Genomic DNA, 17,213 nt, shown 5'->3' on the forward strand with positions numbered 1-17,213 from the left:
CAGATGAGAAGGTGGGAGAGGGTGCCCGTTCAGCGTTCCCACCAGGGACAGCCTCATTTCCTCTTGGCACAGACAACTTCCTGGTTCAAAGACCAAAGGCCTTAAAAAGGAAAGGAGAAAGGGTTCCTGGACATCAAATGTTTCTTACAAACACTGTTTTGATGGTTTAAATGTAAACAAATCTGAAACATATGGATCACATTTCTCCTGAAGGGCTTAAAAGTTAAAGCGGAAAAAAAGGGAGTTGTCTCCAGCCGAATTCATGTTGGTTTTTGCCAATCTCCAGAATCTTTGGGAAATAATTGGAGACATGTCCTCACACTCCAGCTAGTGCTAAGCTGTAGCTTTTCTTTGTAATTGCTGTTATGACTCACTGTTGAGTTGGTGATTATTTTTATCCAGTTAATGAAGGTAATCTATAAATTACCACTGACCCAGATTTAGTTCATTATTTAATAAGATTTAAATTACACACCCAAGTTCGCTCAGAAGCAGCAGGCTGGAGCCTCTTTCCGAACGGAAAACTTGCATCTGTTTGTTCTCAAAAGTCCGGATGCTCAGATGTTCTGATCACCGCCTCCCGCCCCCATCTGAGCATGTGGCCTATATAGTGTGGCATTTGGGGCCACCTGGCCGGTTTCCAGGCCCTGTTCCTGCACATGCTCCGTGGGCATTGGCCCTGGACTCAGGGAGTCCAGATACCATGTGGGGAATCCCCACGGCCGCCACCCGGCTCTGCCTCTGTGAAACATTTGCAGGGTGCCTTTGGGTGACCCCTGGCCCCTCTGTGGGCCTCAGTTTCCCCCTGTATGGCATGATCTTTATGGAATTCTCAGTATTGTTACACCAAGTTAGGGTTTCCCACAGTGTGTCCTGTGGGGCCCTGGTCCCATGGGTGCTATCTTAGAAGGGTTCCTTCCTTAAACACCTTGATCATGGTTGCAGAGGCCATAACTGCAGATTCACAAAGGGTTGCCATTAGGGTCAAAGTCACCGTGTCAGGCCCCTGCAAAGGCCAGAGACGCCAGAGAGCTCGCCCTCTCCTGCCTGCTTTCTGCCTTCTTTTACCCAGAAGCTTCATTTTACAGCCTGGTCAGGACCTGACCCTGCTTTCTCAGTCCTAAGGGCGCCTCTGTCCTTAAAATGAAATCCACATTCCTGAGTTCGCGAGACTCCGTAGGGTCTATACTCAGAGGCAGCTTCATGGACAAGCAACCTGGCCGGGCAGCTGCACAGAGGGAGTCCATGCTTGACTTAATGCTCTGTTGTCTCATCTTGAAATTCTTTCTGAGTTTGCCTGAGAGGCTCTGCAAATCACGCAGCCGACGCTGCTGGAACCCTAGCTCACCTTTGGCGCTGACCTTGCCCTCTCTCTGTCCCCCCCTGTTCCTCTGCTGGCTGGACCCTAAGCTCTGAGTGAATGTCAGTGACCAAGAAACACTTTCTCCAACCGTAGGGCTCCTCTCCTCTTCCTTCAGGGGGACCTGTTCATCCTTCAGCTCTCAGCTCCGATGTCACCTCCTCAGAAAGGCCCTCCTGTCCTCGGCCAGCGACCGCAGCAGCCCCATGGCTCATCCCCGTGCAGCGCTATTGGGAAATGCCTTGCTCGAGTTCCTTGCTTTGCTCTTTATCCTCCCTCACCACGTGGTGAGCATGGGGAGGGCGGGGGCCTTCCTTCCTTGAGTAAGCAGCCTGCATGCCTCACACACCCAAGCACCTGTCTTGGTCAAGAAACAGGCTCCATTTCCCTAGCCAAGCAAGTCCTGCGTTTCTGTGTCCCCTGGGGAGATGGGGTATTGAGTTCAGCTCTGAGCTCCATCTGGAGCAGGTGGTAAAGAGACTCCCTGCTCAGGGGTGCACCCCGAATTCCTGGACTTGTTCTGAGCTACTGCGGGAAGCCCCAGCCACAGTGACACCCAGGCCCTGGACTTTCTTCCCCTCATCTCTGCTCCTTCTTCAGCTCCTCCCCACCCCATCCTCCCCAACTCTTTCTCTGCCCTTCAAGCTTCATTGGCCCAAGACGCCCACTTATCAGCTTCAAAGCTGCCTCCTGGTGATGATCAGGGTTTCCTTCACCCCTTCTCTGGGCCCTGCCACTGGGGGGCGGGGCACAGGAGCTATTGCTAGTGTCCTGGGATGCTTATTTTTTTCACCGAACAATTACCTATTTATTTTAATGGGCAAGGCTAAGTTTATTAAAGTTTCTGAAGTGAGGAGGTGTGAAAAGAACATATTAGGAAGTGAATGGACCGGGGCAGGCGAGACCAAGACCACAGAGACTGTTTTCAAGAAGCAGGAATTAGGAAACGCAGCTCACTACCCCCACCCCCCACCCACCCCAAGCTTCTTACAGTGGAATTCCCTGCGGGATGGGGCAGTCCCAGGCAAACCCTAAAAGGGGTTGGAACAGGTTCCTACTCACACTGCTGCCCCCTGGAACACACCCAGAGACACTCTCTTCAAGCCCCTCTCCTCCCCCTCCTCTCCTCCTCTCCTCTCTGTCCCATTCGTCTTCCCGTCTGCGTCCCCCTCTTCGTGGGGAGCAGCTGCAGACAGATTTCCAGACCCACCTGCAAGGGGCTTCCTTTGCCCCCTGCAAACGTCAATGTGTCCTCATACCCCTTAAAGCAGGTCCGTGGCCAGAGGCTACCCAGAGGAGACTGGGGGTGTCTGTGCATGACAGCGTCCACCCCAGAACCCCCAAATACATGCACATAAAGCTCCGAGGGGCACTCTGGCCCTTTGCTGACAGGCAAGGGTTTGCATCTGGTGGGGAAGTTTGTTTTGTTCTTTTTTTCTTTATTTAATTTCTATTTGTTGTAAAATACACAAAACACGAAATTGACCATTAACCACTTCTGAAGAGTACAGCTCCCGAGTGCTAAGCACATTTCCATTGTTGTGCAACCCGTCTCCAGAACTGTTTCCATCTTGCAAAACTGAAACTGCAGACCCATTACACACTAACTTCCCCGCCTCCCTTCCCCCCCTCCCCCCCCCCCCCCCCCCCCCCCCGCAACACCCATTCTCCCGTCTGTCTCTGTGGATTTGACAACTCTAGGTAAGTGGAATCATACAGTATTTGTCATTTTGTGACTGGCTTATTCACTTAATATAATGTCTTCCAGGCTCATTCATGTTTAGCATGTGTCAGAATTTCCTTCCTTTATAAGGCTAAGTAATATTTCATTGTATTATTGTGCTGCATTTTGTTTATCCATTTACCCTTCAATGGTTGCTTTCATGGGGAAGGTTTTTTCCTGCCCTCCTGCTCTGCCCCTTGGCACCAAAGCTGAGATGGACAAGGGCATCCAGATGTCCTAGCGGAGGGCAGCTGGAGTCCCAGTTAAAAAGAAACAAGGAGGAAAAAACTGTACTGGAGGATAGACGAGTGATAAGATGAAATGAGGGGTCCAGAGGACCCCCTTTGAAACTGGCAGTGGATTTCCTGTAAGAGATTATCAGAATAATTATCATTATGAAACCGGTTGTATCCCTTGGACATTTACTGTGAGCCAGGTCCTGTTTTAAAGGATTGACGTGTGTTAATCTGTTGCGTTCTCACAGCAATTCTCTAAGGTAGATGCTGTTATTATCCTCATTTTACAGACGAGAAAACGGAGGCATGGATGTGTCACCGGCTCGTGAAATCTGGGCTGACAAGGGAAAGATCTCGACATATCCCAGGGGTCCTCGGCTTTCAGTCCACATCAGAATCACCCACGCAGCTCGTTGCTTTGATGCAGATTTAGCCCACCCCGGGTGGCAGGGGGTGCCGTACAGGACATGCTCATGGGGCTGGGCCATGTGAGAAACTGGTTTGACAGAGCAGCCTCGTAGGAACGGTGGAGATGGGGAACCCATCATAGTCTGTGTTGGTGTTCGACATGTGGCACATATTCAGAAAGGGCTCTTTTCCCCCTAAACCTATTGCTGAGATTTATACATTGTGCTGGGCATTTGCAGCAACAGTTTGACCTTCAGCAAGAGACACTGCTTCTGTCCTGAGCCTGAGGCCACTGGCTGTAGAGTGCAGTGCATGACACCTGTTTTGCAGGGTCTTAGGAAAGGCCCCGAGAACGTCTCAATGAAGCAGCAGCACCGTGTCTGAGGCCTGTGAGTGATGGATCCCTGCACGTTGCTTCCACGATAACCAAACACCAGCAAAGCTCCCTGTAGCCCATGGATTTTCTGTAACTGGTGACCTGAATGGCTAAGCCCATGCTCCTGCCCTATCTCTTCGGGCAGGAAGAACTTAAATGTGCCAACCTTAACCCTGTTGCCTACTAGAAAGAAAACAACACTTCTGCTACCAGCCTGGGGTGATATTTTATGGAGTTTCCATCTTTCTTGAGTTGGCTGGGAAATGAGAAGAGGGGATAATTTAGGCTAACAGCCGTTTCCTCTTTTTAGCAAAGTAATACATGTTTGTGGCAGGCAGTTTAGGAAGTGTAGATAATGAGAAAGGGGAAAATCCACACCCTCCGTAGCCTACTCTGAAGACACAACAGGAGACTCTCGGAGTTTCCCATTGAACCGGAGTTATAAGCTCATCCATAGGGTTCATCTGCACTCAGAGTTTCTTGTTGATTGTCAGGGTTCTACCCGAGAATTTTGACTCCCACTTTGGGATGACATTGCTATCCTGCGTTGGTTGGGCAAAGAAAGATGAGGTACGAAGAGAACAGAGGGCTTTTGTTTGTTTGTCTTTTGAGAACTTGGATGAAGCTGAAGTTCCAATGAGATCAGTGAGCAGCGCTAGGACCCAGTTCCCAAAAGCATACTTGCCTCTCCCCTAAGACAAATCAGTTGTCATTTTTGATGTTTTTCAAAAGTACACACTTTTGTCTTGCAGGAAATGAGCATGCTGGTGGTGAAATTATGATCTGAATGGGTTTTGTAATACTAATTGTCACTTGTTTTAACTCAGGGTTTCTCAACTTGTGCGCTAATGACATTTGGGCTGGATCATACTTCGTGGTGGCGACTGTTCTGTGCATTGCAGAAGCCTAGCAACCTCCCCAACCTCTACCTGGATCCCAGCAGAAACCTCTCCTCCCATGTCGCTGCTTCCCTCCTCCCCAAAAAATAGCTCAGGACAAATGTCTCCTAGGGAACAAAATCAGCACCTGAGGAGAAACTACTGTCCCAGAAAATCCCGGGGAGGAGGATCCCTCCATTCCCTCAAGCATAAACAGAACTCAAACCATACTTTATGAGATTAGACACATAATGGTGTTTTTAAGGAGCAAGAGGACTAGCCGTAATAATACAGCTGATGTTCTATTCCATGTGGTTGGCGACTGAGTGTGTACTTACACCTCAATATCCATTACATTTAATTATAATTAGCATTGCATTACATTTAATACCATGTGGCTAATTTTATTTAACTAAAAAAATGCTTTTGAAAAATTTAGACTTTTTATTTTTTCAGCCAATGATCAGCTTCCTGCTGAAGGATTCTCTTACATTCAGGTATAAAGAAAGCCCTTCCAGCAGACCTGAAACATGTTTGCTGATGAATCACAAATCACTCTCTGAGAAGAAGTGCTCCAGAAAAATCACAGATGGGGGATGCCTTACAGGAAATAGTGACTGCTTTCAAGACAGTTCAAAAATAAATATTTTATTCATTCAATGGCCAACTGATTTTTATGAGTGCCTGCCCTGTATGGAGAATTTGTAGTAGGGCAATGTTTAAATCCTCATAAATGGAGAGGTGATCTCCTTTGAAGAAGCAGGAGATTTTTACACTTGCACTTGTCTGGGAGAATTCAGAAGTAAAAGGACATTTAATCCAAATGGACAGTTAAGATTTGTCTTTCCGCATCTTAGTTGGCCAAGCTCAAAAAATCACCCTGTGGAAAAGTCTTACCTAGTATCATGCATGCATGCATGAGTGTGTGTGTGCGTGCACACGTGTGTGTACATGTGTGTTCACAGACACTCAGGCTAACATGCCGAACAGAGGCATGGACCATTTCGTTTATTATTTCTCACTTTGCTCCAAAATCAAAATTAATTGAGGATTCCAATTTTTTTTTTTTTTTGAGATGGAGTTTCGCTCTTGTTATTATTTATTTATTTATTTTTTTGAGACGGAGTTTCGCTCTTGTTACCCAGGCTGGAGTGCAATGACGTGATCTCGGCTCACCGCAACCTCCGCCTCCTGGGTTCAGGCAATTCTCCTGCCTCAGCCTCCTGAGTAGCTGGGATTACAGGCACGTGCCACCATGCCCAGCTAATTTTTTGTATTTTTAGTAGAGACGGGGTTTCACCATGTTGACTAGGATGGTCTCGATCTCTTGACCTCGTGATCCACCTCCTTGGCCTCCCAAAGTGCTGGGATTACAGGCTTGAGCCACTGCACCCGGCCAATTCCAAAATTTTTTATGATGTTGCCATGGGAATTAATTCATTCATATTGAAAACAGAAGGAAAGAATGAATGCATTATCACCATTTTAACCAAATAACACATTCCATTATAAAGATTGCACGTACCTTATAGAACATGTGGTAAATGCAGGAAAGAAAAAAATTAACATCAAACCTAAATCTATCACCCCACTATAAAAAGGTTGGGACATTTTCTTTAAGTCTTTTAATTTTTATTTGTGTGCATATATACACATTTTTAAACAAATTAGGGTTATACTTTTTGAGAGTTTTCAGTTCCATTTCAATTTATGTTGTATCGGGGCGTGTTCCCCAGGAAATATGATTTTTAGAGAAAAATCATTGAGAGTGACTGAAGCACAAAAACAAGGCTGCCTGGGATGATTGTGCGGGTTGTGCACTGCACAAATCTAGGTGATAGTGTGAATGGTTCTACTTGAGAAAAGATCTTGCCGATTCTAGGTGCCTTTAAAATGTATCTACACACATTCACAGAGAACTCGGCTGAGCAAGGCGCTCCCCGCTCCAACTTCTGAACACGAGCCAGGCTGGCTGCTTCAGGCTGGAGTGGGAACAGTCATTGACTTCGAAGAGACTTGAAAGAACTTGACGGGGGGTGGGGACGTTCTACATGGGACTGAAGAGGTGGCTGCACAACTGTCTAAATTGAAGCTCAGCCAGGTGTGGTGGCTCACACCTGTAATCTCAGCACTTTTGGAAGCAGAGGTAGAAGGACTGCTTGGGGCCAAGAGTTCAAGACCAGCCTGGACAACATAGCAAGACTCCATCTACAGACACACACATACACACGCACACAAACTGATACTCATTGAACTACGTACTTGAAATGAATGACTTTTATGATATCTTAATTAGACCTCAGTAAAGCTGTTTCTTTCTTAAAGGAAGGAAGGACAAAATCCTAATAAACAAGCAACCCCTAGGAGGTGGGTACCAAGGTTATGATTCCATTTCACAGACCAGAGAACTAGACCCAGAGAAGGTCAGTCATTTCCTAAGGTCACTGTCACAGGCAGTGAACAGGGGTCCTCAGCCCAGTCTCTGGCCAGGGGGCTTCCTCTGAGCCCCTACATGTCCCTGCCTCACCATCAGCCCCTGGTAGGCTGTGCTGTGCTGTCCAAAACCCCAAAGCTCTGGCATGTGGGGCTGTGTCCTCCCCGCTTTCTGTATATTCCGAGCCTGGTTTGCAAACCAGCCTATTCCTGCCCTACTTCCCAGCTTGGGTAAAAAACACTCGAGCTCCCAAAATTGGGTTTAACAATGAAAAAGCAGGGGGAGCCTGGGCCGCCTTGATCTGCAGTGTGGCGATGAGAGGGCTCCCCTCTAACCGTCCCCGTTAGGTTGAGCTTCTCCCTAGTGTGCATTTTGGATGAGCTTGATTTATTGGCCGCGTTTGAAGGGCTCCTGAAACAATGCGGAGCTTCTGGCAGCTTGTCTGAGAACATGCTCACACACAGAGCCACCAAGCCTGACTCTGAATCACACTCCAGAGCCGAACAGGCATCTTCAAAGGCCAGTCTGCCTGGTTTCCAGCAGGACACGACTGTGGGCTGGGCACCAGCATGGAAAAATTGACTGGGTGTTATTGTCAAATGTGGCAATGGTTTCGAGGACAATTTCCTTCTGAAGAGCCGCTTCTGTGATTTTATTTCTCATTGTGTTGCCATTCCACGGGGGCTCATGTGAAGTCGGGCTTCCAACATACTTGGTCGGGCGGGGAGGACTTGTAGGCTGACTCCCGTGGGTCTATGGCTGCACCCAGTAGTGATGGCTCTGCGAAATGGAGCTGTGTTGGGGAATGGGGACAGCAGCACAGAGAGCAAGGGCATGGCATGGCAGTGGGTCTCATTCTGCTGATTTGCACCTGTCCTCTTCCTTCTCAGGAAGTGCAGATCCATAATCAGCCAGTGGAGAGCAGGCTGCCTATTCCTCACACAGCAGCATGGGCTCTTTATAAAAAGACCCAGTGGGAAAACAAATTTTGGTACCATCTGACAATGGAATATCCAGCATGAAGAAATGAGCTATCGAGCCATGAGAAGACATGGAGGAAATTTACATGCATATGGCTAAGTGAGAGAATTCAGCCTGAAAAGGTTGCTTGCTGTGGGAATCCAAGTCCATGAGATTTTGGAAGAAGTAAAAGTATAGAGACAGAAAAAAGATCTGTGGTTGCCAAGGCTTGAGGGCAATGCGGAGATGGTGGGGGGATAGGTTGGAGACCAGAAGCTTTTTACGGCTATGAATCTACTCCCTATGATACTATAACAGTGGACACATGTCATTATACGTTTGTCCAAACCCATAAGATGTACACCATAAAGTGAACTCTAACGCAAAGTAAGAATTTTGGCCAGGTGTTGTCGCTCATGCCTGGAATCCCAACACTTTGGGAGGCTGAAGCAGGTGGAGTGCTTGAGACCAGGAGTTTGAGACTGGCCTGGACAATAGGGCAAAACCCTGTCTCTACAAAAGTATAAAAATTAGGTGTGGTGGCACCCATGTGTGGTCCGAGCTATTTGGGAGGCTGAGCCAGGAGGATTACTTGAGCTCCCTGAGGGCAGGATTCCAATCTCTCCTGCTTACTTCTGGGATCCGGGCCTGGCACAGAAGGGGATGAGAGGTGTTCACTGCATCTGGCCAGTGCTCTCCTTGGCCAGACATCAGCTCAGGCACTTGACAAGCATTATCTTATTTCATACTCCCAAGACCAACCCTTTTGGGTCTTTGGGAAGTGGAGGTTGCAGTGAGCCAAGATCATGCCACTACACTCCAGCCTGGGCGACAGAGAGAAAACTTGTCTCAAAACAAAAACAAAAATGTATGGGACCAGCGCGGTGGCTCATGCCTGTAATCCCAGCACTTTGGGAGGGAGGATCACCTGAGGTCTGGAGTTCAAGACCAGACTGACCAATATGGTGAAACCCCATCTCTACTACAAATACAAAAATTAGCCAGGCATGGTGGTGGCGCCTGTAGTACCAGCTACTCAGGAGGCTGAGGCAGGAGAATCATTTGAATCTGGGAAGCAGAGGTTGCAGTGAACCGAGATCACACCACTGCACTATAGCCTGGGTGACAGAGTGAAGCTCCATCTCAAAGAAAAAAAAAAAAAAGGTTTTCTATCAAAGAACCCTCCCTAATCACCCCATCTAAAGATTTCTTTTGGAAATTTCTACCAGTGAGCCTTTTGCTTCCTCCATAATAGCTTTGGAGATCCGATCCTATTTTATTTGAATGCTTGTTTGTTTTATTTGGTTACTTACCGTTTTGCCATTCTCTCTCCATTCAAGACAAGCTCCACGAGCGTGGGAGGTTCTGTCTGGTTCAATGACGCCTCCCCAGTGCCTTTGGCGTCTGGCAAACACTAGGCATTCAAAAAATGACTGACAGACGGGATGAGTGAATGAAGGCACATTTACAGACATCTACTGCATTGGTTGGAGTTCAGTGTAGAAATAAAAACCATCTTAGTCCTTTTCAGCTGAAGGTGTTCTCACGCACACAATGTGGAACTAGGAAATCTGCGAAAGGGCAAGTGATCAACCACCAGAGGCTAATTTCCGTTGTGCCAGCCCACCTTACCCGCGACTCCCACACCCTGTCGTGAGGACCCCCAGAAAGACAGCCTCCCCCACAGTGCCTTGGCTGACTTGCTGCACCCTGTCTCCGGCAGGAGCTGCTGATGCACACACTCTTTATGCTGGTTAAGCATCAGCACTGCAAGCCAGACGGGCTGGGGCTGGAGTGACAACCTGTTGTTTACTCGTTTGCCCAAACTCAAATGTTTTCTTAACCTGCAAAATGGGGGTAAATATGGGACTGACCCAAAAGGGTTGGTCTTGGGAGTATGAAATAAGATAATGCCTGTCAAGTGCCTGAGCTGATGTCTGGCCAAGGAGAGCACTGGCCAGATGCAGTGAACACCTCTCATCCCCTTCTGCGCCAGGCCCGGATCCCAGTAGTAAGCAGGAGAGATTGGAATCCTGCCCTCAGGGAGCTCCCACCCTTGTTGGAATCACACATGTTAATCTAATCAGTAGAGCACAGGGGCAGAGGGGTGACCAGCATGGGAGGCACAGCTGCTTTAGCAAAGGTGGTGAGGGAAGAACGTGCCACGTGAACTGAAGCGGAACCACATGGGAGGGAGGCAGCGGGTGCAGATCTGAGGAGGCTGTTCCAGGCAGGGGAACAGCACATGCAAAGTCACTGGAAAGCAGAGGGTTCAAGGAGAAAACAGTAACTACCAAAAGGAGCTCACTCTCGATAACCACTGCAGTTAATACTGCAACAGAGCAAAGCATCTGTTTCCCCACATTTTACCCCTCCTTCTCCACTCCTTTCTGTTCTCTCCTAAGATTTATGGGTTGTCAGATTTCCATGTGATTTATAAAAAGTCTCACCATGTAACTGCTGAGGTTCTGCATTAGTTACCGATTGATGCATAAGAAATTGCCACAAAACTTAGTGGCGTTAAACAACAATGAATGTTTATTATCTTTCACAGTTTTTCTGGGTCAGGAATTTGGTAGGAACTTAGCTGGGTGGTTCTAGCCCAGGATGTCTCCTATGGCTTCGGTCACACTGACAGCCAAGATTGCTGTCATCTAAGGGTTCTCCTAGGGCTGGAGGATCCATTTCTGAATGACCCACTCTCACGGCTGCCAAGTTGGTGCTGGCTGTTGGCAGGGGGCCTCAGTACCTTTCTATGTGGGCATCTCCACAGAGATGCTTGAGTGTTCTCACAACATGGCTGCCACTTCTCCCACAGCAAATGAGCCAAGATAACAAGCAGAAGACGTGATGCCTTTTATAACTGAGTCTGGGAAGTCACGCACTTCCACGGTATTCTACTGGTCACTAGGCTGGCCATGATCCCACGTGGGAGAGACTACACCAAGGTGAGAAGCCCAGGATGCAAGGCTGCTCTGGAGGCACCATGGGGGCTGGCTACCAAGGGCATTCACCCCATCAGATGGGCTGAGCTAATTCTCTCCCCACTTGAGCCACAATCAATCAGTAACATTGATCAGTGACAAAATCCTCAGCCTCGTCCCCAGCCAGGAAAGTGGTGGCTTGTTTAGGATTTGATCCGCTTTCCTTGTTTATCTCACTTCAAGCAGTTTTCCTTGTGTTGTGATAAGTTTGCTGCTCAAATCTCACCCTCTGTCTGAGCCAACCTGAGAGACCCAATGCAAACAGATTCAGTCCCTGAGACAACAAGATAGAAATTCGTAATTAAAGTGGGAAGTAAAGGAAATGAATCTATCTGGCAAAAGGCTGTAGAGTAATTCTGCTGCCAGACACAGAATCTGCCATGGGAAAACAGATGGGAATAATAACTAAATATAACCAGTGCCAAGGAGAACCAGGAAAGGCAACTTAGAGCTATTTAAATAATTTTCTCATTTCTTTTTTTAATCAAGGCTCTTCAGAATGCCAAAGCAAGTAGTGGGAGTGTGAACTTTTCGTCAGCCTCGACTGCATGTGCAGACACAGTCAGAAACAGGGTGTGACCACTGGAGATTGTGTTTGGGAATCAGTCATGGTTTCCCAATTGATGGGCATGGTTGGCATTTCACGCAAGGACTTGGAATTCTCATGACCTGACGCTTCTTTGTGGTGTGGTTCTGTGCATGAAATTGACCGGGTTTCTGCCTTTGCTATTTAAACACCTTTGCTGTGGCCCACAGAGGAGAAGTAATTTGGTGTTTGTGACCAAAGATAAATGTATTTTTAAAAATAGCAGTGTTCGGGCCAGGCGCGGTGGCTCACACCTGTAATCCCAGCACTTTGGGAGGCTGAGGCGGGTGGATCACGAGGTCAAGAGATCGAGACCATCCTGGTCAACAAGGTGAAACCCCGTTTCCACTAAAAATACAAAAAAAAGTAGCTGGGCATGGTGGTGCGTGCCTGTAATCCCAGCTACTCAGGAGGCTGAGGCAGGAGAATTGCCTGAACCCAGGAGGCGAAGGTTGCGGTGAGCTGAGATGGCGTCATTGCACTCCAGCCTGGGTAACAAGAGCGTAACTCTGTCTTAAAAAAAAAAAAAAAAATAGCAGTGTCCGAATTAGTTAGAACTCACTAGAGGCAAATATACCTGAGATCATGAGATCTATGATCAACTTTGCAGTGTACAAAAAAAGTTTCCTGGCCAGGCATGGTGGCTCATGCCTGTAATCCCAGCACTTTGGGAGGCCAACGTGGGTGGATCACCTGAGGTCAGGAGTTTGAGACCAACCTGGTCCAACATGGTGAAACCTTGTCTCTACTAAAAGTACAAAAATTAGCCAGCAGTGGTGGCAGGCACTTAATACCAGTTACTCAGGAGGCTGAGGCAAAAGAATGGCTTGAACCTGGGAGGCGGAGCTTGCACTGAGCCGAGATCGTGCCACTGCACTCCAGCCAGGGAGCAGAGCGAGACTCCATTTCCAAAAGCATTTTTTTCCCTGAGAAGACAGGGTTTAATTTTCACAGCACATGCAGCACATACTACTGTGTGCAGTAGGCAGTGATTGTCGTGACTCAATGAGCTGCATTGAGAATATTTATCGTTTTGGCCTCCATTATAAGGTAACCCCCATTCGGGCCTGAAGGAGAAGATACAGGCAGTTAGAGTGCACTGGAAGGTCCTTAACTTCGTCCAAAAAGGGTGGGAGTAGGGCAGGGTCTCTGGTGGAACTGACATTTAAGCAAAAAAAAAAAAAAAAAAATGAGTTAGGGTCAGCAGGGAAGGGAGACGAGACTGATCTTCCTCATTGCAGGGGTGAGGAGTCCATAGAACTTGCACCCCAGCTCTGCTTTCTGACATGTGATTCCAGTTTTCCCCAACAACAGTCACAGTCCTTGCCACACCACTGAGTCACACCTAGGTACTCACTGTTCGCACGTGGCAGAGAACATGTTTCTATTTGAAAGGCTAGTGTGTGACATGCCCAGTACCTAGCACCTTCTCAGCCCATCATCCTAATAAGAACAAGCCCCATCCCCCACTGTCACCACCCCAATAATAAGAAGTAGCTGATATCTGGGTCCTGACTCTGCTAGTCTCCAGATCTCAGTGTCTAAGAGACTAACTCAACTTTTTTTTTTTTTTTTTTTGAGATGGAGTCTCACTCTTTTGCCAGGCTGGAGTGCAGTGGCCTGATCTCAGCTCACTCCAACCTCTGCCTCCCAGGTTCAAGTGATCCCCCTGCCTCAGCCTCTCGAGTCGCTGAGACTACAGGCATGCACCACTATGCCTGGCTAATTTTTTTTGTATTTTAGTAGAGACGGGGTTTCACCATGTTGGCCAGACTAGTCTCAAACTACTGACCTCATGATCTACGTGACTTACTGGGAGTACAGGCGTGAGCCACGGTGCCTGCCTGTGACTAACTCACTTAATCCTTACCAACACCCCACACAGCAGATGGTACCACTTCCCCATTTTACAGATGAGGACACCGGGGCCTAGAAAGGTTAGATAACTTACCCAGAGCTGCATCCGCATTAAGCGGCAGGGCTGAAGCAGTCCCTTTGGGAGGTTCATTGCGGCGACACACAGCCCCATTTCGGTACTTCCTCTCCTGTGTCCTCCAGAGATGTAGCCCTCTTGACTGTCCAAATGAAACTCCTTTGAAGAGCACCTTCAGGAGCTAGGTAGGGTATTCAATAGGCCACATCTTTGGTGGGTCGCTTGGAACACCTGTCTCTGTATCTATAGATCTCTGCGGGCACCCAGTAAGTAACTTTCCCCGGACCTAGGAGCAGCGCTTTCTGGAAAGTGCCCTTCAGATGTCCTTGCACACAGGCTTGACAGTGATCTACATGCATGGTCATTTGTTGCATGACTTTGGAAAGCGAGGGTGTGACCACAGCCCGAATGGCCATCGATATGCTTGAATTAGGTGACAGATTACAGGACATCTGCATTGTACGATACTGTACTATTCTGAATAACAAGGACATCCTCTAGGTACTGATTCAAAAAGACTGCTGAGATACATCAGGTACAAAAGTCAGATGCAGGATAGAATGTCTACCATGTGACACTTTGTGCTTTGGAGACATGGAAGAGAAACATGGGTGTCTGTAAGAAGCATGGGTGATCTTGGGGGCGCACCTCAGAACTTAGCAAGAGGGGCTTGTCTCTGGGGAAGGGAGTAGAGAAGCTTGAGGGCTCAGGGACTGGAGAAAGCTTACGTTTCCCCGTATAACCTTTTGCATCACACTTGAGGTTTTATCAGATGCGTGCATATATATGTATATAAAAAGATAAAACACAGCAACAACTGGAGGGGCTAAGAGAGATGTGTCTGGAAAGAAAGGTGGTGGGGGAGGGAATATTCCTTCTGAGAGTACATCTCAAATGCAGGTGTGGGCTTTTGATGCCCCATTTTCCAAGAGGCGATCGCCTTCCTTCTGATCACGCATGTCCTGCTATTCCCCTCAGGAGTTCCCTCCTCGGGCAGGTCCTGGCCTACATTGAGATGACATACGTGCCCTCAGAGGCTGCTGGCCCAGCCGTGTTTGTCCACCAGAGCCCTCTGCTGCCCCGAGGCCCCTGGGAAGGGTCAGCACTCACTGTGATTACAGTTCCCGTCTGTGCTGGTGTCCACAGCCATTAAAAAAAACATCCCCAGCGGCTGCCGCCCTTGCAGCTGAGCACACTCTGTCGATGGGGGACACGGGGCTCTGTTACCCGGCATGACACCTCAATTTGGGACAAAGTCTCAACATTCCCTGTGGCCAGCCCCCGTCTGGCTGCAGATGTCCTTTGCAGCAGACCTTCCCCCCCACCCATGTTGCTGCTTTCCGGGGAGGGGCACACAGTTTTTCAAAAGGAGATGTTGACACAGAAGTGCAAGAACATCACTTCCAGGGAAGAGGAGGCCCCGCCAGGTATGCCCAGGCAGACAGGTCCCCGTGAGGACACAGAGCTGGGAAAGGAACAACTGCCCTCCACGAATGAGTCTGTCTGCTGAGACACCAGGCCATTGCCCCCTCCCCTGCTGGACTCAGCTCCAGCTTATGTGGCCACATTCCTCCCAGTTCGTTATCTTTTGGGACTCAGTGATCCCTACAAAGGCTGGCTGATGTGTTGAGGGCTTTCCAGACATTCTGTCTACGCACCCATGAAATAACCATAAGAGGTAGACAGTGCTGAACCAATATTTTCCACAGCTGGAAACCAAAGTGCAAAGAAAGCAGAGAACTTGACCAAAGCTACAGAAGTGTGGGTTGAGGTTGTGGAGCCAGGGTTTGAATCTAGGTCTGGCTGCCACCACTGCAGCCTTATGATCACTATGGGCCCAAGAACCCCTTCCTGCTCAGTCCAGATGCACGGTCCAAGGTTGGTACAGGGCTCCAGGCAGCCACCACTGAGCAATAGAACCGTCAGCTCCAAGAGGGAGGGACACGATCTAGCCTAGGGCACCAGGTGCCCTGGCACCTCCCACAATGTGTGGCACTGAATTCAAGAAATACTTATGGAGGGAGAAAAAGGGGGGGGGAAAGGAAGAAAGAGAGAAGAAAGAAAGAAAGAAAGAAAGAAAGAAAGAAAGAAAGAAAGAAAGAAAGAAAGAAAGAAAGAAAGAAAGAAAGAAAGAAAAGAAAGAAAGGGAGGAAGGGAGGGAGAGAAAGAAAGAGAAAGCAAGAAAGAAAGAGAAAGGAAGACAAAGAAGAAAGAAAAGAGGGAGGGAGGGGAGGGAAGGAAGAAAGGAAAGAAGGAAGGAAGAAAAAGAGAAAGAGAAAAAGAAAAAAGGAAAGAGAAAGAAAGGAAGGAAGGAAAGGAAGGAAAGAAAGAAGAGAAAGAATAAACAGGAGGAAGTAAGAGAAGGAAAGAAGGGAAGGAGGGTGGAAGGAGGAAAAGGAGGAAAGGGACGAGGGCGAGGAAGGAATATTTCCCCTAGTGAAATAGGCACAGTCGTGAAGTACCACTTTGGGCGCAGCATTGTAAGAGTGGAGTGCCTCTTCCACACCCTCCCCTTCTGTGGACTGGGTCCTAGAAGCTTTTGTAGCCACATGATGGAGCCTGGAACCCTGAGTCCCTGCACCAGAAACACCTAGCGAGGCTGTTACATGGCTGTGAAATGAACTGCCTTGGGTTGGAGCTGTCACACAGTGGGGTCTGTTTGTGACAGCAGGGCAGCCCACCCTGCCTCATGGAGGAGGAGGGGGAGAAGTTCCTTGCCCCCTGGGTTCCTAGGTGCCGCTCAGCAGCTCTGGGCTCTGAGCCAGTGAGCTGGTGTCTACACGAAGATAGCTCCATTTTCTTCCCACCTGAGCACGGACGGACAGTCTGCACTGGGTGGGCAACAGCATGGCTGAGTTAACGGGTTCTTGGGTGGAGCTTTCAGAGGGACACAGGCCGCTGTTGAACTCAAGTTCTTTTTGAAAACTCTAGACTAGCAAGCTTTTTGGCACCAGGAACCGTTTTGAGGAAGACAATTTTTCCTTGGAGGCAGGGAGGGGAGGGTGGAGGGTGATGGTTTTGGGATGGAGCTGTTCCCCCTTAGAACATCAGGCACTCGTTGGAGTCTTATAAGGAGCACACAGCCTAGACCCGAGGTGTGCACAGTTCACATTAAGGTCCGTGCTTCTCTGAGAATCTAAGGCCGCTGCAGATCTGGCTGGAGGTGAAGCTCAGGTGGTGATGCTCGCTTGCCCACCACTCACCTGCTGCTGCGCGGCCGGCTCCTACGAGGCCACAGAGCGGTATTGGTCTGCAGCCCAGGGGTTGGGGACCTGCTCTAGCCCCATCTGACGGTAATATTGTTCTGACTGGTCTTTAGTACATTGCAGTTTCCC

Source organism: Callithrix jacchus, chromosome 5 (assembly GCF_049354715.1).
Source record: "Callithrix jacchus isolate 240 chromosome 5, calJac240_pri, whole genome shotgun sequence".
NCBI lineage: Eukaryota > Metazoa > Chordata > Mammalia > Primates > Cebidae > Callithrix > Callithrix jacchus.